The sequence below is a fragment of the Sus scrofa genome, chromosome 6 (genome assembly GCF_000003025.6).
Source record: "Sus scrofa isolate TJ Tabasco breed Duroc chromosome 6, Sscrofa11.1, whole genome shotgun sequence".
Taxonomy (NCBI): domain Eukaryota; kingdom Metazoa; phylum Chordata; class Mammalia; order Artiodactyla; family Suidae; genus Sus; species Sus scrofa.
The window spans coordinates 65,016,820-65,024,896 of NC_010448.4; positions in this window are offsets into that span (position 1 = coordinate 65,016,820).

Consider the following 8,077-nt stretch of genomic DNA (forward strand, 5'->3'; position numbering starts at 1 on the left):
TTTGTTGGATGGATGGCAGAAGGTTTGCTGTAAGGGCCCTCACTCACTGTGGACCCTGGGACCTCCAGTGCCTCTGGCAGGGTCTGAACATGTTCTGAGGGAGGTCCTGGTGGGGGAGGCCTGGGCTTCCCAAAACAGCAGCTTCCGGTAGCTGCCAAAGAGAAGAAACTGCAGTTGATCTTGGACCAGGATCCCCGGCCCCAAATCTGGGGCACGGGACCATTTCATCCTCTTCACAGTCGAGGGACGTGCGTGTCCCCAAGGCGGGTGTGGCTGGGGGACATGGGTAAGCGTTTCGAGGCGATGTCCTCCCTGGCATTCAGACGTCCTGAGTTCTGAAGCCGTGATCAGAGGTGGGGGGTGCCCAGGACCTCCGGGCGCAGAAGGGCTTGGAGGGTCTCTCCCTTCTCAGAGGACAAATGACGTGAATCCTAAAACTGATAAATGGCCCCACTTCTGAAAGTCATTCACCGAGATGGAGGGAGGGTCGTGCCCACCCGTCCCACCCTCCCCGAGCACCCCAGCGGGGGCAGTCGGGGGCCAGCCCACCCACCTTTGTTCAGCCTGGCAGCTTCTCTCCATGCCCCCTCCACAACCAGGGACAGCAGACCAGAGTCTGTCTGGTGATAACCCTGTTGTCAGGGCCTCCAGAGGAAAAGAGCAGAGACAGCAGAGGAGCCAACAAGTGGCTGTCTCCCTGGATCCCAGCTCCTGGCACCAAAGATCAAGAAAAAGGCTCCATTTTGTCTTTTTTTTTTTTTTTTTTTTTTTTTTTTGCCTTTTCTAGGGCCACTCCCATGGCATATGGAGGTTCCCAGGCTGGGGTTGAATCAGAGCTATAGCCGCCGGCCTGCGCCAGAGCCACAGCAACGCGGGATCCGAGCCACGTCTGCAACCTACACCACAGCTCACGGCAACGCCAGATCCTTAACCCACTGAGCAAGGCCAGGGATCGAACCCGCAACCTCATGGTTCTTAGTTGGATTCGCTAACCAGTGAGCCACGACGGGAACTCCAAAAAAGGCTCCATTTTGGAAACAGGTGGGGGGTGGGGAATCAAGGAGCGAAGAAGGCGTCAGTGGGGAATCTGGTTCCTGGGACAGGAGAGGCTCTGAATCCCCTCGGATTCATCCTGGGCCAAGTGAGCCTGTCGCTTATTTGCAGAGATGCTGTTTTGAGAAACTATTTCTCAGGCTTCCAAAAATCAAGCCGTGTCCTAATTTGGGGTACAATGGGCAGATGCAGGCTGGCTTTCACAGGGACAGAGGGACAGAGAGAGGAGCCCAGAAGAACCAGGGGCTCAGAGAGGGGTGCTGGGGTGGGAGACAGCCGCCAGCCTCGGCCTGGTCTGTGGTCCCCTGGTCCTCAGGGCCGCCCGGCAATGCCCCCCACCCCACCTGCACCCCCCAGACTTACTTACACCCAGTTTGGGAAGAGAAGCAGAATTTATCCTAGAGTCCTGGGCAGAAATGTTGGCATTCCGTGGTTACAAGATGTGGGGGGGAAGCAGGGGGCGCCAGGTACCAGCTGAGGTCCTGCAGAGGGACTGGGGCCTGCCCAAAACACAGGTCAGGGGAGTCATCTCGTCTCTCCTGGGATCGAGCCGTGGCCCCCGGACTCCTGAGCCCACCAGGGCTTCGGGCCCGTCAAGAGCAGGAGCCGGCCTCTAACGTGAAGTGAACTGAAAACGCACGGCCTCAGAGGTCTGGGCGCCCCTGTTCTCCGCAGCTTTTTCCCCATCACAGCCTGGGCTGGACAGAACCCACGTGTTGTCACTGGCGAGTGAGCGTGTAAATTGTGGCGATGAAGACGCCACTCCCCCACCCCTCCCCTACATGAGAACAGGCAAAGGCCATTGATTCCGAGTGTGCACTTGGCAGAGACCCAAAGGCAGCCAGAGAGTAGGGGAGCTTCATGGTGTAAGAGGGAGGCCCCGGTGACCCTGATGGGGGCCGAGGGTCTGGGGGAGCTGGAGGCACTGAACAGAATGGGGGTGCCCCATGGAATTGATTGGGGGCCCATACAGCTTTCTCTGGCTCGTCCTGAGTTGGGAGCAGAGACAAAATTTAGGGCAGCTTGGAGTTCCCGTCGTGGCTCAGCAGAAACCAATCTGACTGGCATCCATGAGGACGCAGGTTCAATTCCTGGCCTTGTTCAGTGGGTTAAGGATCTGGCATTGCCGTGATCTGCGGTGTAGGTCATAGACACTGCTCGGATCCTGCGTTGCTGTGGCTGTGGTGTAGGCAAGTGGCTACAGCTCTGATTTGACCCCCAGACTTCGAACTTCCATATACCACGGGTATAGCCCTAAAAGACCAAAAAAAAAGATTTAGGGGAGCTGCCTGGACTGACCAAGCCTTGACCGTCCTGGGCCGACTGTTTCAGGGGTTCGTGTCCACCCCGATTAGAGGTCTGAGTTCTGCTGTGTGTCTGACCGGCTGTTGTCTGTCCCTCCAGTCCCTGGGAACAATCTAGGGGGTGCCTGAGGAAAGAACAGCATGCCTCCGTTAAGGAGCAACCACTGATACCCCAACAAACCTGGTGGCCTGAGTGCCTGCCACCACACTCCCAAAGGAAGCTGCAGGCAGCGAGACCCCTAAGCACAGAGATGGGGAGTGGGCAGTAGGGGCCCAGGCTGGGCTGGGGGTGGCGGCCAAGGGCATGAACAAGCCACTTGAGTGACCGAGCTTACACAACTGTACATTTGTTTTAAGAAAAACATCTAACTGGATACTTTTTTTTTTTAATGGCTGCACCTGCAGCACATGGACGTTCCCAGGCCTGGAACCTGCAGCTGCTGACCTACACCATGGATTATTAACCCACTGAGCGAGGACAGGGATGGAACCCACATCCTCAAGGACAGTATGATGTCAGGTTCTTAACCTGCTGAGCCACAGCGGGAACTCCTAATTTAAAGGGGCAGTCTTACTACATGCACATTATAGCTCAAGTCCCTTGATTTAAAATAATAATAATTACAAGGGTCCATCCCAAAGCGCAAAGTCTCGGAGGCCTCGAACCACCTTTAAACGTATCCCAGCCAGACTGGGAAGGCTGGTCCCCACCCCCACCGTACCCAGCCCCTGGGCCATCAGCCTGCCCTTGGAGAAGCCCTCCCCCGGCTCGGCAGCTCCCAGTGCACCTCACTTCCAACATCTGGGGTGGACCCACCCTCCAAGGCTTAGCCCCCCAAGCCCTGCCAGAGCCCATCCAGCCCAGCCTGTGCGCCTGGTCCCCCTGCCTGGTACCATTCACAGAGCTTTAAACATTCAAGGAGCAGCGTTGTAGACTGTTTGTATACGTACATAGGAAAAGAGCAACAACATGCTTGAGACGGATAAAGACCAAGTTCACAGACATGGTTTCCTCTGGGAAGGAAGGTGGGGGTGATGGGGGAGGGCCTGGGGGAGGGGCTTCCGTCTTACCTCCAATGATTTATAGACCCTGGAGGCTTGTTTAACTGCCATTCAGGACATCTACAGGCAACGAAAGAGAAGCCGTTCTACTTCTTCCTTTACAAAATATATGTCTTTTATTGCTTTTTCTTGCCTTATTGCACTGGCCGGGGGCAGCATTAAATAGAAGCGGTGAAAGTGGACATCTTTGCTTCATTCCAGAGCTCAAGGGGGAAGTCTGTTTTGACCATCAGGTACGATGTCAGGTGAAAATCACCATGAGATAAAGATACTCTTTGCCAGCATCCTTCCTCCTATGCTTGTATCGCTGAGATTTTTATTAAGTATGTGATTGGGTTTTATCTTCAACATATCAGTATTTATCTTCAAGTGATATTACGCCCCTTTATGTGAAATACACAAACTTCACCACGGTATATTTCTGTGCTCCCCTCTCTTTTTTTTTTTTTTTTTGCTATTTATTATATTTTACTTCTGCACATGTGGAAAAATCCACAAAGCACCAACATTATTTCTGCTTTAAACCGTCCTTAAAAAGAACCTATTTAAAACACATAGGAAAAAAAAAAAGGTCTGTCATATCTATCACATATTTACACTTTCCAATGGGCTTCTATTCCTTGTGTAGACATGAATTTACATCTCCTATCATTTTCCTTTGGCCCCAAAAATCTCCTTTGACATTTCTGGTAGTGCAGCTCTGTTGCTGATGAATTCTCCCAGATTTGTCTTAAAATGTCTTGAAACATGCTTTTGCTAGAAGTGGACATCTTACCTGACAGCTTTGTTCCTTTCATCAATTTAAAGAATCTTGCCGGTGCTCTCAGCTTGCAGGGTTTCTGATGATGAATCAGCAGTTATTCCTGTCTTCATTCTCAAGATTTTCTACCCCTCGTTTTCAGCCATTTGCTGTGTGTCCTAATGTGTTTTTCTTTGTATTCATGCTGCGTTTAGTTCATTGAAGATCTTGGATCTGTGGGCTTGCGTTTTTGATCCCATTAGGGACATTAATGGCCATTATTTTTTTTAAACAAATGTTCTCCCCCTCACACATCTGGGCTTCTGATTATGCATGTGGTTAGACTTCTATTCTCTTTCAGATAGGCAAGGCTCTGTTCATTTTTCCCAGGTTTTTCTCTCTCTGTGCTTCTGTCTGGATAATTCATGTTGTCCTGTCTTCAAGTTCACTGAGCTTTCCTTCCATAGCATCTAATCTGTTGTTCATCACACCCAGTACATTTAAAATTTTTCATATCTTGTATATTTTTTCTTCAGAACTTTCATTTGATTCAGCATTACGCTTTCTCTTTTGATCATATTCATTATACATTATACCTCCTCTTTTGATTATGTTCATGGCTCCTTGTATATCCTTAGAATAGTGGTAATAACTGTTTTAAATGCCTTATCTGCTAATTCTGTCATCTATGTCATTCCTGGATCTCTTTCTATTGGCTGCCTTTTCTCCTGGTTATAGGTCCCAAGGTCCTGCTTCCTCACATGCCTCATAATGTTTAATTGGGAGCCAGAGGCTGTAAATGCTACATTGTTGAGAACTTAGGTTTTGCTGGCCTTCTTTTAAGAATCCTGAGTTTCATCCTGACAGGTAGTTAACTGACTTAGAGGTCAGCCTGGTCTTTTCAAGGCTTATTTCAAAGCTCTGTCAGGTCAGGTGCAGAACAGCCTTCACCCTGGGTGTAGCTTACCTTACACCTAATACCTGGCTTTCTCTGATCTCCATCCAGTGCCTTGAGGTCCATAAGGCCTCTTCATCCTGGTGGTTGGCTTCCAAGTGTCTCCTGACCCATGTGGAGGCTGGGAGCTCTCCTTCGCTGGCTTCCTGGGATCTCACTCTGCACACACACAGCATAGCTTTCGAGCAGACACAGGCTGCCCCACAATGGTTTAGGGAGGTCCTTCTCTGCATCACAGCCTCCTCTCCAGGGATCTGTGCACACCTCCCAGTCCCCTCAGCCTCCCTGAACCCCAACTCTGTCCCCTCAGTTCAGTGAGGCCACTGTGTTCTGCCTCATTCTGCCTCCTAGAAGAAACCTGAGCAGGTGTGGGGCTCACCTCATGGGCTCCTTTTCCCAGGAACCATAATTTTCTGCTCTCTGCTCTCCAGAGTCTAAAACCATTGCTTCCTGTAGTTTTTTGTCCAATTATCTACTGATTATGGTGGGAGCTGCAACATCACCACCAAAATGTCTGCAATGTTTTTTGTTTGTTTTTGTTTGTGTCTTTTTAGGACAACATGTGTGGCATATGGAGGTTCCCAGGCTAGTGGTCTAATCGGAGCTGTAGCCACTGGCCACAGCCACAGCAACACCAGATCCAAGCCACATCTGTGACCTACACCACAGCTCATGGCAATGTGGGATCCTTAACCCACTGATCAAGGCCAGGGATCAAACCCGTGTCCTCATGGATACTAGTCAGATGCATTGCTGCTGAGCCACGGCAGGAACTCCTAATGTTTTAAATTCTCAACTGAAACCAGATACATGCATTTTAAAAAATTATTTACTTCTCTGGAAGTCTGAAACAGTATCTAACTATTAGAGGGGGCCTGGGGCTTGGAGTCAGGCAGACCTTGGCTCCCATCTTGGCCCAGCCACTCACTAGCCAGTGACAAAGCACACACACCTCCCCCCTCAACTACATGGGGGTGAGGACATCGCCACCAGGGAGTTGCTGTAAAAATTTAGTCAGGTGCCGCATGGGGCCTGGCACACAGTAGGTGCTTAATAGGAGGTGACAACAATTTGCTCTTGAGAGGACAAGGAGGAGTGACCCTGGGCTCCTGCTCAGCAAGGCCACCCCCATCGGCCGGAGAGGCAGTCAGGCCCCCCTCGGCACCCCGTCCCCCACGCCACCCCCACACCCATCTGCAAACCCCACCCACCCTGGGCCTCCAGTCTCCCAGCACAGAGGAGCCTCTGTGCTCAGGCCCACTCACAGCCACCAGCCACCGCATCATTTGAGGTCAACGAGACCTTTCCAGCTGCCCGCAGGCTGGACCGGGCACCCGTGGGCCCTGCAGTGAGTGATAGGTCAGCCGGATGCCAGAGCCAGAGAAGAAAGGAGCCTTGTGCCCCTTCCCCCACCCCCACGTTGCTTGCAGCCCAAGGAGGGGAGGGTGGGCAGCGGGCACGGCCCATGTGGCCCTGCTAGCCTTGCTCATCCTTGGCCCCAGGAACCTGGGATGGTAAGATCAAAAGGCCTCCTGGGGGCTGCTGGCCTCAGGACACTGCCTCTCCAGGCTGCAGCTCCAGCAGCTGAGCAAAAGTTGGCAAGACTCAGAGTGAGACCTCCGGGATGCCCGGGAGCCTCAAGAATGAGACTTCTACCGATAAGCCCAGACTTCTTTGTAGGAAATCCCAAGTGCCATGGGGTCACTGAAGTTGTCGGGACCCCATGGGGGCCAGTCCTCATTTCAGGAGTTCCTGGCAGGCAGTAGAGGCTGACCCTACCCTTGTGGGGGCGGGGAGCCGCCGAGTGCAGGCTCCACCCACAGGCCCCGGTGCCAGGAACTAAGGCCACTTCCAGCCCGGCCCAGGCCCCAGCCCACAGTGGGGCAGTGGGGTCCCCGCCAAGGTTCTCATGGGGCAGAGGCAAGGAGAAGACCCAGGCCACTCTCGCAAGGCCTCCGCCCTTATTTCCCCCCCAGCCCTTGGAAGCCGGACAAGCAGGATGAACGCTGCCTGGCTGCACAGGTCAAGGGCAGCCTCCTCCAGGCCCGCCAGACGGTGCTCCCCCAGACCACGCGAGAGGGGCCCCGGCCTATAGGCGAGGGCGTGCTGGCCGCCTGGCACCTGCAGTCTGTCGCCCTCATCATGGGGCATGGAGAGAGAACTGCAGACACAAGCAGGCAAAGCAGGAGGCTCGGAGAGGCAGGGGAGCCCTAAAGAAAGACTGCGGGAGGGGGAACGACTCCCGGGGCCGCAGCAACAAACGACCACACAGTGGGGTTGAACACAACGGAGCACAGCTTCTCCCGGCCCTGAGCCAGACGCAAGGCCAAGGTGCTCCCGCTGAAGGCTCCAGGGCAGATCCTTTGTGCCTCTCTGGCATCTGGGGGCTGCTGGCACTCCTCGCTCACAGACACGTCCCTCCAGCCTCTGTCTCGATCCACCTCGGACCTCCTCCCTTCTGTCTGTACCCAGATGGCCCTCTTTTTGTAAGGGCACCTGCCAGTGGATTTAGGGCCTGGCCTAATCTGGTAGGATCTTGTCGTAATTACTTCTGGAAGGACCCAGCTCCAAGTAAGGGCGCATCCCAGCAGCATCCGGCTCCCTGCGAGGGGACCCAGCCGCCAGGAGGCCCGTGGCAGGGCAGGAGGGGCCCAGGCACCGTCCAGGGGGCAGTGTGTTCTGTACTGACCTGGCCCACATGCCCTCTGTCCAAGACACAAGGGTGCGAGTCCTGCAGGCTTACTGCACTGGCAGCTGAGAGCAAGGAGGGTGGTGACAGCAGCCCTGGTCCTTCTGTCCATGCTGGTCCCTTATAATTCACTCAAGCTGTGTCCTTCCAGCCAACAGCCCTGATCACAGGTCATCATCAAACCTCCATTTTAGAGCTGAGACAACATAGACCCAGACAGGTCAAGCCACTTGCTCCGGGTCACCCGTCCCCAATCACAGGCTGAGCCTGCCGAG